The 19,859-nt window shown below is 37.1% G+C and overlaps 1 pseudogene; it reads left to right on the top strand.

Moving 5' to 3' along the window:
• Positions 1–373: 373 nt before the first annotated feature.
• Positions 374–19,859, top strand: part of LOC101699949 (mitochondrial import receptor subunit TOM6 homolog pseudogene) — a 38,704-nt pseudogene continuing 19,218 nt past the window's right edge.

The following is a 19,859-nucleotide window of genomic DNA, read 5'->3' as shown; positions in this document are numbered from 1 at the left end:
GTTCTTCTAAACACTGGAGTAATTCTAAACAAGATAAATTCATTTTAGTTAGCTTCCGAATTGGTTATAAAAAGTACTAAGATCCAAAATATAAAGTAAAGTAAAATAAAAAATAAGCTTCCAGCACTTCAGGAGAAAGTAGATGTGTTATGTACATGTATCCATTCCCCATGAGAAATATGACCAATATGTACTGCAAACTTGTGCTAATAAAAAATAAATATTGAAAAAAAAACGTGCACTCTGGTTGTTAAGGAGGAAAAGGCATGCATGTTTTTTCCGAGAAGACAAGATATTGAGAAAGATAATTTTCTTTGCCTCTATCACTGGGGAAGTGTTAAAAGAAAATTAATAGTGTAGCCCAAATGGCAAAATGCTGGCTTTGGTATTTGAAGCAGAAAAGCAGTTGACGAATGTCGCTCTAGAAAGCAGCCTCCCCCTCAGTCCTGAGGTCAGTGTAAGAGAGACCACGAATGATTAGCCATGTACTTGGTCTGCTTTTGCAGTGTTCTGATGTGGGCAACTTCTTTTGATGATGAATGGTGGAGTGAGAGAGAGGACTCCGTAGGAAGTGAAGTGCTTTCCCTGTGATCCCATAAGGAGGAAAATGTAGCATCCAGCTCTCCCTGGCTTCATACAGCTCCTTGTATTGTACTCTGTTTCCTGTTTCAAGGGGGTCCTTGGGATTCACAGATGGGCCTAACGTACAATGAAGGATGGTTATACTCTTCCCGTTATCATCTCTCTCTTCCTACCTCTCCCCAGCCCTATGTCCCACCCTGTACTTTGGCCTTTGTGTTGAGTTTCTACTGTTTGAAAATTCTCTTCTTCCTTCCTTCTCTAAAGCCTTGTATCTTCCAAGGCTCAGCTAGATTCCTCTTCCATAGGTCCTCTCCATTACATAGCTAAAGATCAACTTGAACACCTTTATTTCATAACACAAATCACGGAGGTTCACATTATTATTTAGATATGGTACATATGCTTTTCATGTATTCACTGTGTTTTTCAAACTGAGGAGAAAGGGACAAAATCGCAGAATCTTTGGTATTCACAATAGAAGATACGTAGTGCAGGGCCTCTAACTGGTCCCTGTAGACACTGCCTTGATTGACACTGCAGTGACCTATACCACAAAAGAAGTAGGAATAGAGTCTTAAGACTGAAGGAAAATGCAAAGACAACCAGAATGAGGGTAATGATGGGTAGAATCCTCAGAGATTCACCTCTTGAATAAAGTACAGGTCACAAATTGCTTATGGGTGTTCTGTTGAGTGTCCCATCATATGAGGTTGCTAAGGTAAAGAAAACCTAATCAGAGAATCAGAGTAACAAAGAATGATCTTCAAGATTCCTAATCAGAGACAGGCTAGATATCAAAGCATACTTTTAGCACCTCCTTGTTCAGGCCTTGGCTGACCCACTCAATCCTTTGCCTTCCTCAGCTCTGGTATCTATAATACTCTGCAATAAAGCATGGGTCAGTGTGTTTCATTCACATGGACACTGTAAATCCCACAAAGAGATGGAGCATGGTCTCTATTCATAAAAGTCTACAACAATTATGAGTACTTACTGGAATTCCCTGAGCCCACTTGAGACAGGAAATGAAGGTTTTGGCATCTTTGATCTTTTGTTTTTGTTCATGAGACTCTCTTGCTTCAACTATGAAAATCAAGCAAATCACCACCCAAAGAGCTCACATCTGGAGAAGAGCTGCTGCTATGATTTATCTTGAGAAATGTATCAAAGTTGAGGATGTGACCATGTAAGAAAACTTTTTCCTTTAAACAAGATATAAAACCACCACTGGAAGGGCATTCTGTAAATTATTTTTCATTTCCTAACCAACCATGAGGAGTGCAAATGTTGAGACACTAGGAGTTGTATTCGCCACAGCATGGCCAGGCTGAGGATTTCTCGAGAATCTATGACATGTCTGTTAAAGAACCTACAAGCAGTTTCATTCAGTCGGGCAAGATAAAGTCCTCATCTCAGACAAAAATTCCAAGGCAAAGTTCCTTATGATAATAAAAAGATAGCAACTAAGTGAGTGATTAGTATGGGCTAGGGGCTGACCTTGCCTTTACAAATTCTTATTCATTTAATCTTCATGGTATCTCTACAAAATAGTCAATAGTATCATCTCTATTCTACAGATAAGGGAATGGAGTTGAAGACTGGGTAAGGTTACAGAGTACGTTAAGTGAAAGAGGTAGGCTTTAGTTTCCAAAGTCTGTTCAATTAAGGGAATATATAGACAGGCCCAGAGCTTCTAGAGGATGGAATCTAAACTTTCTGTATCCACTGAACTTGGCGTTGTGAACTAAAGCAGTCTAATAACTACATGTCTTATGTCTGGCTGGCTAGATCACTAAGCACATGATGAATGGCCAAGGGCCTCATCCTTTCTGTCTTCTCCCTGCTCTAGTAACATTCACACTTTAGATGGAAGTTTAGGATCTCATGACATGAGGCCCTAGGTCAGTGGTGGCAAACTTATGGCATGCATGCTTCAGTGGGCATGCAGAGCCCTCTCTGGAGGCAGGACAGCCAAGTCACCCCAGAATTGCCCAGCAGCCAAGCACTGAGGTTTAACAGCAGTGTTGGCACTTTGCCATAAATAAGTGGGTTTAGGGTTACATTTTGTGCACTTGGTCTCTAAAAGGTTCGCCATCACTGCCCTAGGTGATTTCAAAGGGCAGCAAGGCCTTTTATTTCCTTCTTTACCTTTTCCATGCTACCAGAGTCCAGAGAGAGTGGAAGTTGTGCAGCTTCCAAATGACAACCAAGTTTTCTCTTGTTGTAAAGGCCTTATTTTTAGGTGTCTTTTAATTCGAGATCCTAAGAATGTGCCCTACTGGTGAGGGACCCATTTTCATTTGTTTTCCTTTTCTTTTCACCTTTTCCATTTCTATGATTTTCTTTTATCATACTGGGGAATGAATCTAGGGCTTTTACACTGTGCTACATTCTGTTTTTTAGTAGCTTTTAAATTTTTATTTTGAGACAATTGCTTGCTGAGTTGCTGAGTTGCCCAGGGTCAAACTTGTGATCACCCTGCCTCAGCCTCCCAGAGTGCAAGGATTACAGGTGTGTAATTTTCTCTTCTCCTCTCCTCTCCTCTCCTCTCTCCTCTCCTCTCTTCTCCTCTCCTCTTCTCTCCTTCTCATCTCTTCCTCTCCTGCCTTTCCCTCCCTTTCCTTCCCCTTCCCTTCCTTTCCCATTCACTTAGTGTAGAGCCAAAGTTATTTAAAATATACTAAAAATACCATCATAGCTGCATGGTTTTAGGCATAAAGTCTAATTCAGTTGTGTGATTCACTCACACAAAATCTCTAGGGGAATGTCAAGTTGCACACTAACGAACCCCAACCGAATTCCTAGCCCAAGTGAACTTAGTTGAAACCAAATCTAGAAAATCATCATTTAAACAATCTCTCTGGCTTATAGACTATTTGACCAGGATTCCAGCACTTACCGTGAATACCTGAGGAGGCAAAGAACAGTCTAGACAGACACAAACTTGTTGTGTTAGTTACTTTTCTCTCATTGCTGAGACAAAATACTTGACATCCAAAGTTAAAGGGGGGCAGGTTTATTTAGCTCACAGTTTTTAGAGGATTCAGTGCATGATTGGCTGGCTCCAAGGCAAGGTGGCACATGGCAGAGGGGTGACACAGAGGAGAAACAGTTCATGGCGCCCACATGGTAGCAAAAGTAACAAAGGAAACTTAGTAGCACCTTTCTGCCCCTTTTATGCTATCCTGACTACCAGGATTAGGGCGGTGCCAAACCAATCACTCATGTGTAGTGGTTTAGTAATCACACGCCCTTAACCCTAGCATCACACATTCTAGATTCAGTCACCTCTGAAAAAGCCCTATGATGGCATGAAGCTTTGGGGAGACATCTAGACAGAAACCATACTACATTTAGCAACTGGACAATCCTGGAGCACATGTCTTCTGGGTTTCTGAAATTGCCTGTGACTTCTATCTCCATATAAAAGACATTTTCTGTGTTACAATATAGGGCTCACGATAAAAAAAATAGAAACTAAACATTTTCTATAAAATTTTGCTTGCTTTGATCTCTACATGGGATAACATGAAGAAAATTCTCTATATAACCAACATTATACTAAAAATACTAACGTGGTATAATTGGATTGACACAGTTCCTCTTATTTAAGTTACTTAAAAGATTTTTCTTGCTGGCTCTCATACTCTTTTAAATGTGTTTAAGGTGCAAGCACTCAAGTCCTACAAATAGTCAAGTGAAGGACATTTCATAGTCTTCACTGTGCTTGATCTCTCTGTGGTGGTTTGTGTCACTGAATACTCCCTCCTTCTCAAGAGCATGCTCATAACTCTCCAACATTACCCTTCTGGTTCCCATCTCAGCCTCATCTCTCAAATGTGCTCATTCTCCAAAATTCAGCTTCATTTTTTTCTCTTCTCACTCCCCAGAATAGTCTCTACCAAGTGTAAAGCTTTTGGTATCATCTTTAAATTGATGGTTTCTACATATGGATCTCCTAGATCTTAGTACTAACACGAGAAGTAAATATCTCTGTATAGGTGTGCCACAGAAATCTTAACTTTGAAAGCCCCCTGGATGAACTTAACTCCTCTCACCTGACTATTTATCTCATTTTGTACTTCTTCTTTTGGGGGCAAGCCAAACCAAACCAAATGAAAACAAAACAAAATAATTCAACCTAAAAATCTGTGCAAGAAAGCCAAGAATTATGCCTGAGTCCCTTATTCCCCTCATACTCCTCACTCACTTGCTGTTTAAAACTTTTAATTAATGATTACTACCATTATCTTAGTTCAGGCCTTTGTGATCTCTTATCTAGTTCATTTTACTAGTTTTATAACTGGGCTCACTATCAATTCCTCTCTTACTATTACCCATTCTTTACACTGTTGCAAGCATATGCTTTCTAAAATATAAGTTTACTTTTTGCTTCAAAGTTGTCATCATCCAGCTAACAAAGTCCAACATACTTAACACAGTTTAATACGCATGTGACTTCTTTGGTCACAGTAATGGAAACTCAGTTCCAAGTGGCTCAAGAATGACCCATATAAGTTGAATGTGTGGGGATTGACCAAAGAGTTCAGATACTGGGCTCAAGTGATATCACGAAGGCTCCATCTTTGCTTTTATCTTGCTCTTTCTCACTTTATTCCTGGATTATAGTTTCTTCTAGGTTTGTCTCATGCGGCAGGCAAGCTTTTAGACATCCAGAGAAGGTACTACTTATAACTACATGATCGGTGAAGTGAAAGGTTCCAAAGGAATAAAAATCCATGATCTCAGGTCTTAGAAAATGCTGTGATAGTCTTAGTTTGGGTCATGTGCCTTGAACTAATCACTGTAGCAAGAAAGATACAACCCTTGACTGGGCCCACTGTATTACTGTCTATCCCTACAAGGTTGCCATGAAAGACAGCCCAAATAAGAATATTAGGAGTAGGGAAATGCAGTTCCCCAAAGAAAATTAAAGGTACATTATTGTTTAAAGAGGGAAGAGGTGTAGGTCAGACAAAACCACACAAGTGTACTACCTATGGCATACACAACTCATCACAGTCTTGACTGCTCTGTCTCTCCTATCACTACTTCTCTTTACTCACTGGACTACTTGTAGTCAATGTGCCAATTTGTTTCAGGCTCTTGTGCCTTTTCTAGTGCTATTCTCTCTGCCTGAAATGCCTGCTTGGCTGAGTTTTATTTCTCTTTAAAACTTCAGATAAAATATCTTCTGTAAGAGGCCTTTGTTGACCTTCATCTCACTTTTTCCTTTGTGCCAATATTATACACAGTATTTACCTTCATTATTATGTATCATCTGTGTTGCAAACACCTGCCTTTACACATCTATTCGGCTCTATAGCTTGTGGGAATACTACTGGATCTCTAAATCATAGCTTAGGCACAAAGTAGGTATTCAACAAATTTTACATTAATAAATGCTGAATGAAACAATCACTAAGATTTTCTGGAATAGAAGTAATATTTAAAGATCTTAATTTTTCCTTGACATCTGGATCTTCCTTCAACTTATTCCTCCATTTCTTTGACCTTCTCCTTAACATAGGCACACCAGAAATATTTGTGTAATAATTATTCAAAAGGGAAAAGAAAGCCATCTCTAAAGAAAGACACATGGGATTGTTCTTTCTAGCTTTCCTTCATGCTATTTACAGAGAATAATAAATTGATCATTGAAATGCTTTTTTCTTTTGAGACAAGTGAAAGAGTAGAAAGCAATCAGAAGGCTAAAGGGTAACTAAAAGGGACACAAGGAGATCAGATAGAAAGGAAATGTTGAAAGAGAATAATCAGATCCCAAATAACTCAACCTAGACATTTCACTTTTGCTCATGGTTGGCTAAGTTTGTTTTAAACTTGTTTTCTTTTAAACTTGATGAGAAAAGGGGGAATGAAATACTATGATTGTACTTATAATATGCGGCTCTAGCAAATCTGGTTTCCTAATACAACTAAATTTCCCTCGGAGAAGGGTGTTCTTGGAAAATGCATTAGTAGTATAAGATTTGATTTTTCCACAGTCAGTGTCTCCACATCTGTTTAATTTCTTGCACAATGAAAAGCATTAATCTTGCTTTGGCTTTCATCCTCAAAAGTCTGTCTGATTCTGAAATGAAATGTGTGTGAAAGTATTTTATAATGTACAAGAGTGTGTCATTAATATGAGAGAATAATTACATCTGTTCCACACAGTGATGTTAAGGTAAATAGAAATGGCTACTTTTAAATTTTTTATTATGATTTTGTTTGCTTTTTTGTAACTGAAAAATAGGCATTCTTTATTTTTAGTTAGAAAATTGGGTGTCTGTTTACACGTGCACACATACAGGTACATATATACACATGTAGCCTATATTTTTTAACTGGCACATGTTTGCGGTACGTAATGATTACATTCCTCATGTAGAGTCGGTGCATGTGCATAACGCACCTCAGCTCCCTTTTCACCTCCTCTCTGTCCCCTCCCTCACTCTTCCCTTCACCTCTTGATCTCCTTCTCCTTTGGGAAAGAGCTATCGCCTTACCTCCTATTGTCAATTTTTATTTTGCTCTTTATTTATAATTTGCATTTCTCATATAAGAGAAACTCTGCAATATTTAAGCTTGTGTGTCTGATCTATTTCACTTAACATTATGGCCTTAAATTTTTTTTTTTAGAAATTGGATTTTTAAGATGCAGTATTAAGGCTATGAGTACATTTCTTAGATTTTTCTACTGAACTTGTGAATTGGTTAGGCTGCTTTTTATGAGAACTTACCACAGTTTGGCAGACCACATACAAATCTGCTTTACCTAGGGGGGAAAATGTTTGAAGAAAAAAGGAAACGAACAGAAAAAAAATATACCCCAATTTTTTTGATATGGGTGTACTTGTCAAAAGAACTAAAGAATTTTGATTATCTAAGATCACAATTAGTGAGCAGCATAACCTAGTAAAGAGAGGAATCAACGGGGCTGTGTTGAAATTCAAGTCTGTTTCTAACTCCTGTGACTGTGAGAAAACATTCCTTAGCCTTCTATGTGGAAATATCTGAAAGCGTAGCAGTGGGAAAAGAAAGGCATCATTTGGAAAGCAGAGAACAGACCTCATAAGGCATCGACACTGGGACCCTTGTTGTAGCAGCAACAACGGACTGGGACACTTTCAGGCTCAATATTGTTTGAAGTCCTTTTACGGAGACTTTCTTTTTGATGCTCCTTGATACAAGGGATTGTGAGAATATCATAATATATAGAATTGATCTCCTTTATCCCATCCTTCATACCTCTTATGCCCAGGGAACACCATGAGTCACCTCAAAGAATGCTGCCTCCTTCCATGTGCAGGGCTTGCCAGGAAAGGCAGGTGTGGGCAGCTGGCATGCTCAGGTTCTTTTGTGATTGAGAAACCTACCCTGGACTTACTGACTCAGCAAGTCTGGCAGTGACCTAAATTAGAAACTCTTTCTTCACCCTCACTCCTCCCTTTCACATTCCGTTTTGTTGTAAATGGTATTACCAACTGAGAAGAAGGAAGTGGAGATAAACAGAGTATCAGGAGGTCACATGGCAGCCCCAGGCTAAATAGAGGCACTCCCAAATTCACTCAAATCATTGTCATTAGCTTCATATTGCCACATAGAAGAGTCCTGATTCACAAATACTCATGGGAAAGATTTTACTTCATTTCTTCATGCATAGTGTTCAGATTTCAGTGAACTCAGAGATTTAATGCATCTTACCAAGATCTTTTCAAACTAGAACCTAGATATTGAGCTTTATTTTCAGAATTGTTGAAATGTTAAGTATTGTTGGGATTCTTTCTGCAACTTTCATTTCACAGTGAAGAATCTGGAGATTCTGGAAAATTGGATCCTGGATATTAAAAGAAGATATCTCAAAGATCAGCATCTCTAGAATTAGAGAGGAGTAAGGTATATTCATTCCTTGGTCTTTCTTATAGATTCCTCAGCTTTGATAGGGCCACAGTCATATTGTGTAGCTTTTTGAGTTATTAATGCCTGGGATATATGGATGCTAACTTAGCAAATATTTTATGATGACAATTTCTGATGTATCAAATAGCTGGCAGCAAGCAGGAAACAGGGAGGAAAAAGTTTCAAGGTGTCTTAAATCTTGATTTGGGCCTTGTTAGTATGCCAGGCTAAACTTCACCTGACCCAACTAGTTCTTGGTGTCACCCATGGGAACTAACAGGGAAAAGAGAACAAGACTCCCCAAATAAAATGTCTTTGCTTTTTGACTTCTTCCTTCTTCCAGACAGTTACTCCATTAATTTTTTCCATTAGGTCACATCTATTTCACCAATAGCCAAATAACTCAAAACATGTTACTTTCATGGATAAAAGTTGGCAATATCCTTTTTTATTTTTCAGTGACTCGAAGGCTACCCAGAACTCATTAGTCTCAGGCTTCCAACAGCTGCTGAGGAGAAGCAGTTTTCTATGGTGCCACTTAAGATGTAGTGGGGGAATTCTACATAAAATGTTAAATGGTATTATGTACCTTCTCCTGGACAAATCGATACTAATAGGAAGTAACTTTGTAACATCAGTTCAACTATGAAAACCTGAGAGTGTGCACCAAATCTTCTTGCTCTTTAGGTTATAAAATCACTGGGATAGAAAAATACATCTGAATTTGAATCAAACTGAGAGAAACATTAAGGTCATTGCCATTATTTCCGTGTTGTTTTTTTCACAAATGGAACTCACAACACACTCCTTTTGTTTGCATGCTCACCTCCATTTCTTACCTTTGGTGCTCTAGGTAAATAAGCTTATGGACCACAAAGAAGCCACAAAAAAAAAGACCTCAGCAAACATTGGCTTTAGATTCCTTTCCATTGCCTCCCGTCCTTGAAAACTCAAGGGATTTGAGCAACAATAGTGCCAGTGTCTTTTTGGTTTATGACTCTTTTTGGTTTATGCAAACAATGGCTAAGAAGACAAGGCACCCTCCTCCCAAGGTAGAGGACACCAAAGAGGAATCAGTGCTGAAATAGAACAAAAGTCTTTGCTGGCTGGAATGTAATACAGTTTGTGTCTCTCCTAACGTCTAGACTCTTCTACATTGAAAAAGAACCCATATAGTTTATGTCATATGCATGTTGTTCCAGATAACAAAAAAAAGCGTAGTGTTACTGAACTTGTCTTAAGAGCTTAGTGTATCTTGCTCCTCAAAGCAGATAAGGCTGATTCAACACATTTATAACTTTAAAAACTTAGAAAAGTAGAAATAGGAAGTTCCTTAGTTTGGTAAATTATATACCAAAACTTAGAATGAACAACATGGTTAATAAGGAAAGCTTAGATGTATTCCATTAGAGACAGGGAACAGGACAATGCTGACCTCCAATGTGGCTACCTTTTTTTAGCACAAAGCATACTGGTAAATTTTAATAAGAAAGAAAAAAATAAGAAATTCAAGAATTGGAAGAAAAGAGATAAAACCAATCGTTTTAGGGTGATAAGATTATCAACCTAGAAAAATCAACAGAAGCATGGATCATCTCTTAAAATTACTCATAATTCAATGTACTTGATTAGTTCAAGATTACTTTGCAAAAATAAAGAGCATGCTTCTTCATCAGTACTAATAAACAAGAAAATGGAACTTTAAAACAAGTATCGCCTCCTCTGTTAATCACAACAAAAAGGTTATCAAGCATATATGCAATTTCTAGAAGATGACCTGGACAACTGGAGAGGCACTTTATTACCTTGGATTTGAGGTCTTAAGGTTACAAAGATGCCAAGTCACTCCATACACATCTATAAAAAAAATGGAAATCTAATCAAAATTTCATCTGGATCTTTAAAGAAACTAAGAAAAAATTATGCTAACATCTCAGACAAAATATAGAGACTTACCTTGTCAATTGTAGAGAACAAATAAAAGGTTGTAGTACAGTTCACCTGCACGATGAATGTAGGTTTTTTTGTACATACTATACCATTTTATATAAAGGACTTGAGAGGCTTAAAATATTACATAAATATGTAATAATATAATATATAAAATGCATGTTTTATTATAATTATATCATTAGTATGAATACATGGGTAATTTATATAATATATAAAAATATAGTGTAGATTGAGAGAGAGAGAAAGAGAAACTTCTACTGCTAGAAAAGAGCCCAGAATGGGATAGAAAATATTCTGACTTCAAGGTGCTCTTCAATATTCTCTTGTATAGTCTTACTTATAGAAGTGTTTTCTTCAAATTCTGCTTACTTAACTGAGAATACATTTCAAATTTCCTCCCCCAGAAAAAGAAAAAAAGAAATACAGATAAACAGACTCAAGAAGCATTATGCAAGTATTAATGATAGAATTCAAATTAAAGTACCTCAGTTATAAAAGAAAAATGACAGTGGAGGATTAAAAAATAAGCTTTCCTTATCCACAAAATGATACAATTTCCAGGCTAATCAGTTAGTTCAGTTCCAATAACTCTACCTGGTGATCACTTTGAAGACTAAACATTGCCAGACTAAACTTCAACTGAATTCATGGAATATTTTGTTGTCAGGAACATCCTCATGGTATTGTGCTATGTTTCTGGCTCATAGTTTACCTATTTATGGTTTGGAAAATCCTAGTAGAACAAAATCTCATGCTCTGCAGAATGCAAGTTGCATCTGGTTTCCCTTTTTGGTGTTCAAGCAAAGGAATCTAGCTTTTGAATAGTTTAAAGTTTTACAAAGGGAAAATAAATTGTTCACCAATGAATTGTACCTAAGAAGTTCAGCTGTTTCTGACATAAGTGGACATACAGCCAAGCAGATGGACAAGGTGATTTGGAAAATATTACAAACAGGAAAATACAAATACCCTTCCCATGCAAGTTTTAAAAACATTTCCTTTGGTATTTGTTTAATATCTTCATTCAGATTGTGGTCAAATGAAGCAGTGTGCTAGGTAGGATCCAAGAAACTGCAAAAGTATTTGAAATATTCAATAAAATATGAGCGAGGGCCCATTTGCCACAAGGGGGCTAAAATTAGATAACAAACAACCAATGACTTCCCACTGCAAGAGAAACAATTAGTGCTTAGCCAAAACATTCTAGGGTTTGCATTCATTCATTCATTCATTCAAAATATATCAATGAGTGATTCATTCTCCAGGCTCCATTCTGAAAATGTAAATGTAAACAAAACCAGAAAAGCCCCTGATGTTTGAATGGGATCATACACACAAGAAAGTGTAAGAAAGTACATTATTAACCATTTCCCATTTTAAAATAAAGTGGAGCAGCTCACTGCCAGTATTCATTTAGTTTTCAGCAATAGAGAATTACTATATTTTGTAAATGAAAATAATACTACTAAAACCAGAATTCTATGGATAAAAGAATGTCTTTTGTTTCCAAAGACTATAGATATATTTGAATTATGCAAAAGTAATAATGAAAATGAGATATTTCATGACAAAACTTTGGGGATAAGGTTAGGACTGTGATTTGCAAGTCATCTTGGGGTACATGCTGTAGCTATAAACACCACTGGCACATACCTCAAGGCAAACTGGAAATGGGTAAGATAATTTCACATACAGTTAAGCACAAAGGAGGAGAAGAGAGGAAAAGTAATAATGAGGGAGAGAGAGGAGCAAGCAAGAACATGTTCTGACAGTGGTAGCTACTCTAGCTACAGTGATTCCCCTGCCCTCCCTTCAACCCCTCCACCCCTCCCTATTTACAAAGACTTTGTTTCCATTTTTTCTTTTTCTCATATTTTTTTCCTTTCCCTTCTTTCCTCTACTCCTCCCAGTTCCCCTTCCTCTTTAAACTTTTTCTTCCTATTTCACATTATCTGTTGTACATTTTGATCCTTATTTACACTTTCAGTTTCTCACACTAGAGAAACTATTCTGTATTTACACATGTGTGTCCTATTTATTTCACTTAAGAGTATGGCCTCAATGTGCATCCATTTAGCTACAAATGTCTCTAGTTTCTCATTTTTAGTGACTGAGTAGTATTCCATTTTATTAAAAAAAAGCACCTCTGAGAAGCAATTATTCCATAAGGGTTCTAAATACAAGCAATAAAGATACTCACAATAAGCAATATTGAAGTATCAACCCAGGAATTAAACCAAAAATAGCACCAACCACAAAAATAGAAATGAGAAAACACCTAAACAAGGTGCAAACCCAGACTTCCAGCTCATTAAAGGGAAATTCTGGGGGCAACAAGGTGGGAAAATCTGAAAATCAATCACCTGGACACCCTGAACTGATAGCATGGGAAGTAACAAAGCAGATGAACAAGGCTCTAGATAATTCAAAACAGAAATAATTTCCCAGATAACTACGGAGATGATGAGCAGAATGAAAGACATGATTAGAGACTCTAGAACAGAAACAGATAAAAAATAGATGAGCCCAGGACCATGATGGAAGCCATGAATGCCCAGCATAGGAAAGAAATGGAAACCATGAACACCCAATATAGGAAAGAAATGGAATCCATGAAACATGATTTCTTATGGTCCCTCACTATTTTCAAGAAATCTCTCTTTCCATTGTCACTAACCACAATCCCGTCTTCTACATCTGATATTCTGTCTTCACATTGGCTCATTCTACTGCGAATACTTTCAATACAGTTTTTAATCTCCTGGATATCTATTTGAGTCTGTTTCATGGAGCGGAATGGGGAAAAAATAAGAACCAAAATATATCATGTAAAGGTACAAATTCCCAATGATGAACGTCATCGTATTATATCCCTAAAATGTACCAATAAACTTAATGAAAAAAATACCTACAACTTCCCTGGAATATTTAGGGAGAGGGGCTGGCAGATGCACTAGTTTTTCTGAAGAATTCAGAATTGACCAGATACCTTTTGTGATTTTAGAAAATCCTCCAAAAATACATCTCTTTCAATTTTTCTTAGACTTTCATAAACCAATATTGTATGTATGTTTTCAATGAATGCCTACTGATTAAGTGATTATCTAGAAACTTACCATACTAATGTTTTCTAACCTTTTAGTGCTGACAGAGGCACTTCCTTAGGCAAAGTGCTTACTAGGGAATTTCTTCACTATGAAATTAGTATAGAAATATTCTCTCACAGATTTGTTGTAAGAATGAAAATGAATGTATGGAAAATACCTGGGTCACAGTATGTATCATTGTGTAGTATTACTACAGATTGAATGATGACCAGCATGGATCTACTGTAAGACAATCTGAGAAATTATTTCTCTGAAATGTAAATGCTTCATATAAAACTTTCTCAAACAAGGTAGCATTTCAGGAAATAACATGCAATAGGTCAGATTTTTCTTTCAGAGTCCAGACAATGGCATTGAGCAATCTGAAGTGTATTCAGTCATTGACTCATATTGAATACCTGTATTACTGGCCCCAAGAAGTCCAATACTAACATTTTTTAAAATTTCTATTAGTTATTCATAATTCTCCAGCAAAACAGAACCAATGAAGGGTGTGTATTGTGTATAGTGTGTGTATAATGTGTATTGTGTGTGTGGTATTTTATATATGTGCATACATATGTGGTGTATGGCATGTATAGTGTATGGGGAGAAGGAAGAAGGAGGGGAGAGAGAGAGAGAGATTTTACAAAATGGCTCATTCAATTGTGAGAGCCTACAAGTCCCATTTTTGTAGGGTAGACCAAGTAGGCTGGAGAAGGGGAAGCAAAAATCTTTTTTGAAGGATTTCAAATTTTTTCTCTCAGGGCCTTCAACTGATTGGATGAGGCCACCCACTTAACAGAGGGTAATCTACTTTACTCAAAGTCTACTGATTTAAATGTTAACCTTATCCAAAAGATAGCTTCACATGAACACCTAAGTTTATGTTTAATCAAATACACAGTAATGCGGCATAACCAAATTGACACATAAAATTAGCCATCACAATATTCATATTTAGAATGGTATTGTATTCTACACAACATGGGAGGATTGGTGAAATCCAGCCCTTTTATGAGACAAAAGACTCAACTATTAAAATTCTGAGGTAGGACAAACATATTTCACATCAATTTCTTCAGTGTCTTCAATCATTTCCTACCAACGAGAGAATTATCTTACTGAGTTTTCTTAATATTTCAAGCTCCTCCTCCACTCCTACCTTATCAAATACCACTGATGAAATTAGTATAAGTACCTTAAAAAGAGATCTCTGTCCCACTTCTAAACTTAAAGAAAACTGGAGGGAAACAGGAAAAAAAGAAGACTAAAGATATATCATGTACAGGTACAAATTCTATATGATGAATGTTATCATTATGTATATCTAAAATGTACCAATAAAATTAATTTTTAAAAAATTTGATATTGAAATCTGAACTCCTGTGATGCAAATCATATAAAGTCCAGAGTGTCCAAATAGGGCTGTGGCTGTACTAGTAAAATAAAATAGTTCTTGGAAGAATATATCTTGCCAGTGCTCTTGTCATTTCCTCAATAGAATTTCATTCAGTTAATTACTCAGTTAATCATTAAGTATTTAACAAGTACTTGCTATGTGTCAGAGACTGTTCTAGTATACACAATACATCAAGAAATAAAAGAGACAAAAAGATCTGCTTTCATGGAGGTTATATCCTCAATAGTAGGAGGGGGTGAAAAACAAATACATTGGCAAATTACATATTATTTATAATAGTCATAATTGATATAAAGAGAAAAAGAAACAGGGGAAAGGGGTAGAGAGATTGAGGCCAGAAGGAAGGGCAGAGTTGAATTGAGCACTTCTGTGTTAAAATATTAGGAAGGGAAAAAAAAGATTGGTAAGAAGGGGTAGTGAGGTAGATGTGTGTGGCTTAAATGTAAATGAATTACCAACTTGAAGGAGATTTATTACTGGATAAGAGTGGTTTCACTAGAGTGATGAATATGAAAGACTGACTGGAGTTGCTCAGGAAATAACAGGAAAGCATATGAAAAGTTTTCATAAGTAAAAGAGGTTGAAAAGCCTGTGCTCCAGAGGGATTTTGCCCCGAGGCTTGCTTCCCACAGAGCCTCAACTCAAGCTCTCTGAGTGCTAGCAGCAACCACAAATTAGCCATCATCCTTTTTATACTACTTGGTCCAGGAATTGGGAACAGAGAAGGCTGGAGTGTAAGACTTTTGGGGGGCTCTTAATCCAACCCATAGTTTTCAAACGAGACTAAAAGTCTTATTGACTATAACTTCTACCTATTCCCTTTTTGTACTAGTTTATTTGAGTTTTTCCCTTCCTCTGTTTCTGAGCTATCATGTTATGTGGGCCTTGGAAGCTTGAGTAGTCCAAGAAGTAAGAACAGGTGAAGCACTGTGTTAAATCATTCTTACTCTCCTTTGTCCCATTCATTCATCCAAACTCATTGATTTATTTCTTCATTGTCTCAATAGATATTTAAGGAGTGCCAACTTGGTGCCAGCCACTGTCCTAGCATTCAAAATCCACCACCAAATAGGCACATTTTTTCTGTTGTCATATACCTTCACCTCAAGCAAAGAGAGATTGACCTTAAATAATAAATACGAAGGTATACAAAGTATAGAAGATCTTCAAAGATACTAAATACCATGGAGAAAAGAAATACCAAGGACAAGAAAATATTGAGAAGGCAAGGAGGAGAACAAAGGAGGAGGTAAGAATTATAATTCAAAAAATGATAGCCAGAGAGGCATTGGAAAGACGGCATTTGTTCAGCCTTGAAAGAGGGACTTTCCTCCTTGCAAAGTTCTTTCCTCTACTCAAGGAAGCTGTGCAGTCTGTTCTACTCCCAGTCTTTCCAGGCCTGCAGGGAATGTTTTTGGCTGTGAAAGTCCTTTCATCAAAAAGATGTGCTGCTCGTCCAGGCCAGTTCTTCACCTTGCCATAGGAGACATGGATTTAGTCTCTCTGTATCTCCAGTTGCTAGGAATCTACAAGGCAATTCTGAAAATATTCTCTGTACTTTCTTACTTTTGTTGCTATGACTTCCCTTTCTCCCTATTCTGTATCTACATCTACATAGTCACAGTTATCTAAAGAATTCAGGGGACTCTAGATTTTTAAAACATTTCTTAGGAAATAGAGGAAAGGGTGTGTGTAGCTAGTAGTGTTTGAGCATGTGCTCTGTTCAGACTCCATTTTCAGTGTTTACAAATACAGTAAAACTCACAGTATTGTAAAACTTTCCTGCTACTGTTTATTTTTATATATGAGGAAGCGATGGTTTAAAGAGTTTACATAACTTGTCTGCGGTCGCAGAACTAGCATATTTACATGCCAGATTTGAACCAAGAAGTTCATTCCAGAGCCCACACAATGTTCAGGAGTTGCTTCAATGTTCTCATCTTGCCACTACTAAACCAACTTTTAACTCTGTGTTTTTGTAAGATTACAAGTGCCTGAGTTAACATGCTTTTGTGTAATAGTTGATGTAACATCTGATATTACTTTTTCATCCAGCCCTTTCTCTTCCCCAAAATAAGGAAAATTTTAAAATAAACAATTAATTCCGATTTTTAAAAAGCTTAGCATGTGACCTTTAATTAAACCTTCTTTAAATACAAAAGGGAGGGAAGACAAACACAGCTGCAAGGAACAGTAGATTCTTAGCTTTAAGTCCCACAGGTCACCACTGCAGGAAACATTGTACATCTTTGCTTCACTGACATCATTTCCCACTTAAATTGCTTTTGATAAGCACTTACTAAGTGACCAGACCTGTGGACACTTAGATCTCAAATTTCTCTATGTTGATAATGGTTAAAGTGTTGATAATAATAATAATTCACATACTTCCACATACTCACAGAGGTTGTCGTCAATCCTGATGAAAGGAAGACTTGATTAAGAAAACACTTGCTTTTAAATTTTTCCTAAGTCTTACATATTTAAAGAAAAGTTTTGAGAAATAAGATGTAAGGTAAGACGGCAAAGGAAAACAAAAGTTGTAATTTATTTTGGAGAAATTAAGAGTGCTTTCCTTCTGGGAGTAAAATATCATAATTTTCCAGACATTCATGCCATTAATTCATATTGGTTATAGCCTAATCGATCTGTGTATGTTCACAATCATTATATTTTTGATATTTTTAATGTGGCGATATATATGTATATATAATGTACAATTTACCAACTTAATCATTCCTACATGTACAATCCTTGTAATCATTTATACGAGTGTAAAATCAAGGTACAGGGATTCATATTCATGAGACTGTATCTCTAGAAAATTAGCTTTAGTGAGTTAGTAGGTCAAAGAGTTAGTGGATGATGTGCCAAAAGTTCTCCTGTTTATCCATTTGGGAAAGGTGACAGAAGATGCTCAGAATAGGTTCTTTCTGGCTCTATTCCAGTGAATGCTGGGATTCACCCATCTAGAAGGAAATTATATAATTCTCTTCAATTTATTCTTTTAACCACAATTTCTCTAAAGCTGGAGAATTATAAAAACTTAAAGTCAGCAGTTGGCTATGTTGGTGCTCACAAGCTCTCTGGTTATTTGGCAAGGCACATCTGTCATCACTGCTGCAATAAAGTGATTGAAATGATTGCGAACACTAGCTCTCATGATCTATATCCTTAATGCAGAAGAAGAAAGGAAATCTTGTTAGGAAAAAAATGGGTTTACTGACATGTGGTTTCATATTTGTGGAATATTTTAATTGAATTAAAAACAGCCAGGGCCAGGGATTTAGCTCAGTGGTGCTGCTGCTGCCTGCCTCACAAGCGTAAGGTCCTGAGTTCCATCCCTGGTACAAAAAAAAAAAAAAAAAAATCCAAAAAACAGCCATGGGCCAGGGATTTAGCTCAGTGGCACTAAACCTGCCTCATAAGGGCAAGGTCCTGAGTTCAATCCTCTGTACCAATACATAAATAAATAAATAAATAAATAGCCAATATGATGGTACACACATGTAATCCTAGCACTTGGGAGGCTAAGACAGAAGGATCTCTGGGAGTTTGAGACCAGCCAGGACTACACAGTGAATTTAAACCCAGCTGAACTACATAGTGAGACCCTGTGTCAAAAACAAAACACCAAAAATAAAAAAAGAAGAAAAAAGGTACTTCGACAAAGAATTGTTTAGAAGGTATTTCCTTGGTAACAAAATGTTCTTTGTCAGTCCATGAAAAGACACATTCCAAAAATCCAAAAGGTAATGGACCCATAAGGGAGAGCTTGGATGTGGGTACTAGTGGGGAAAGCTGGAGAATAGAGTGAGAGGCAAGTGTGTGAGAAAGGGTTCTGGCGGAGTTGCATGGAGGACATGGAGGGAAGCAATAGTCAGAGCAGGAGATCAGAGTTATGTGTTGTCTGCCACAGTGGTTCATTATTATTGTGTTTTTCAGATTCCCCAAGATGTATCTCAGGAGAGAAACAGAAATGTCCTCACCCGAGGAAATTAACTCCTCACCCAGCTCTTAAACTTCATTAAATCTTTTTACCATTTTCCACTTCATTTAGAGAAGCCTGAACTAATTTCAATTCCACTTAAACTGATTTCCTCTTGATGCCTAGGCACATACTCTCTTAGCTGAGCTGGCACCAGGCATTCCAAAATTTATTTAAGCAATTTATTTCATTGTAAGGGCCAAGGCAATTTTCCTAGGGAATCCTTCATATTTAACATCTATGTTATTCCTCAAATTCCATTCAGCTGACTATTCATAACGGCAAGTATGCTCTTCTGTCTGCTTATTCTAATGCCTTAGAAGATAATCTGGTGCTTACACTGTGGTTTCCCCTGGCAGAAAATCATGGACTGACTCTGAGAAATGCAAAGGTCTTTCAAGGTATGTAGTGTTTGCTTCAGTTCTGCTGCCAGACCTATTAACTCCTAGACTCAATGAGGTAGACCTGTGTTTGAAATGAAGGTGAGTAGTGCCAGCTGGACTGCTTCCCCCAGTGTATCACTGTCTGACATCTAGCAGCACTTGCTGGTGCTACTGCTTGTTCCTGTTTCCACTGGGCCATCAAGATAATCACTTTCCACTCAGGTTTGAAATAGTAGATAGCTAGACAAATCACCAAGCTATGTCCTTAAACTCTCCCTTTCCTTTTTCTTCTAATATTATTCCAGCACCCTGCTTAATGAATGGCCTGTTGACCTAGAAATGGCTATCAACAGCTGTACACTAAAAGCAGAGTGCATTTATAATATCCTAGAGTTTTAAATTTGCTTCATGAAACTCAGTACTCAAGATACAAATGTAGACCCTCTGACTTCCTCCTTGTATTTTAATTTTTTATCGTATTTTTTCCTTCTCTGTTTTGCTTTCTTACAGGAACATTTAGAAATAAGCACTATTCTGTGTAT

The sequence above is a fragment of the Heterocephalus glaber genome, unplaced genomic scaffold (assembly GCF_053883595.1).
Source record: "Heterocephalus glaber isolate CG9 unplaced genomic scaffold, H.glaber_assembly_v1.0 deba00001600, whole genome shotgun sequence".
Lineage (NCBI taxonomy): Eukaryota > Metazoa > Chordata > Mammalia > Rodentia > Bathyergidae > Heterocephalus > Heterocephalus glaber.
The sequence above is the reverse complement of the archived record's forward strand: the minus strand, read 5'-3'. Positions and strand labels throughout refer to the sequence as shown.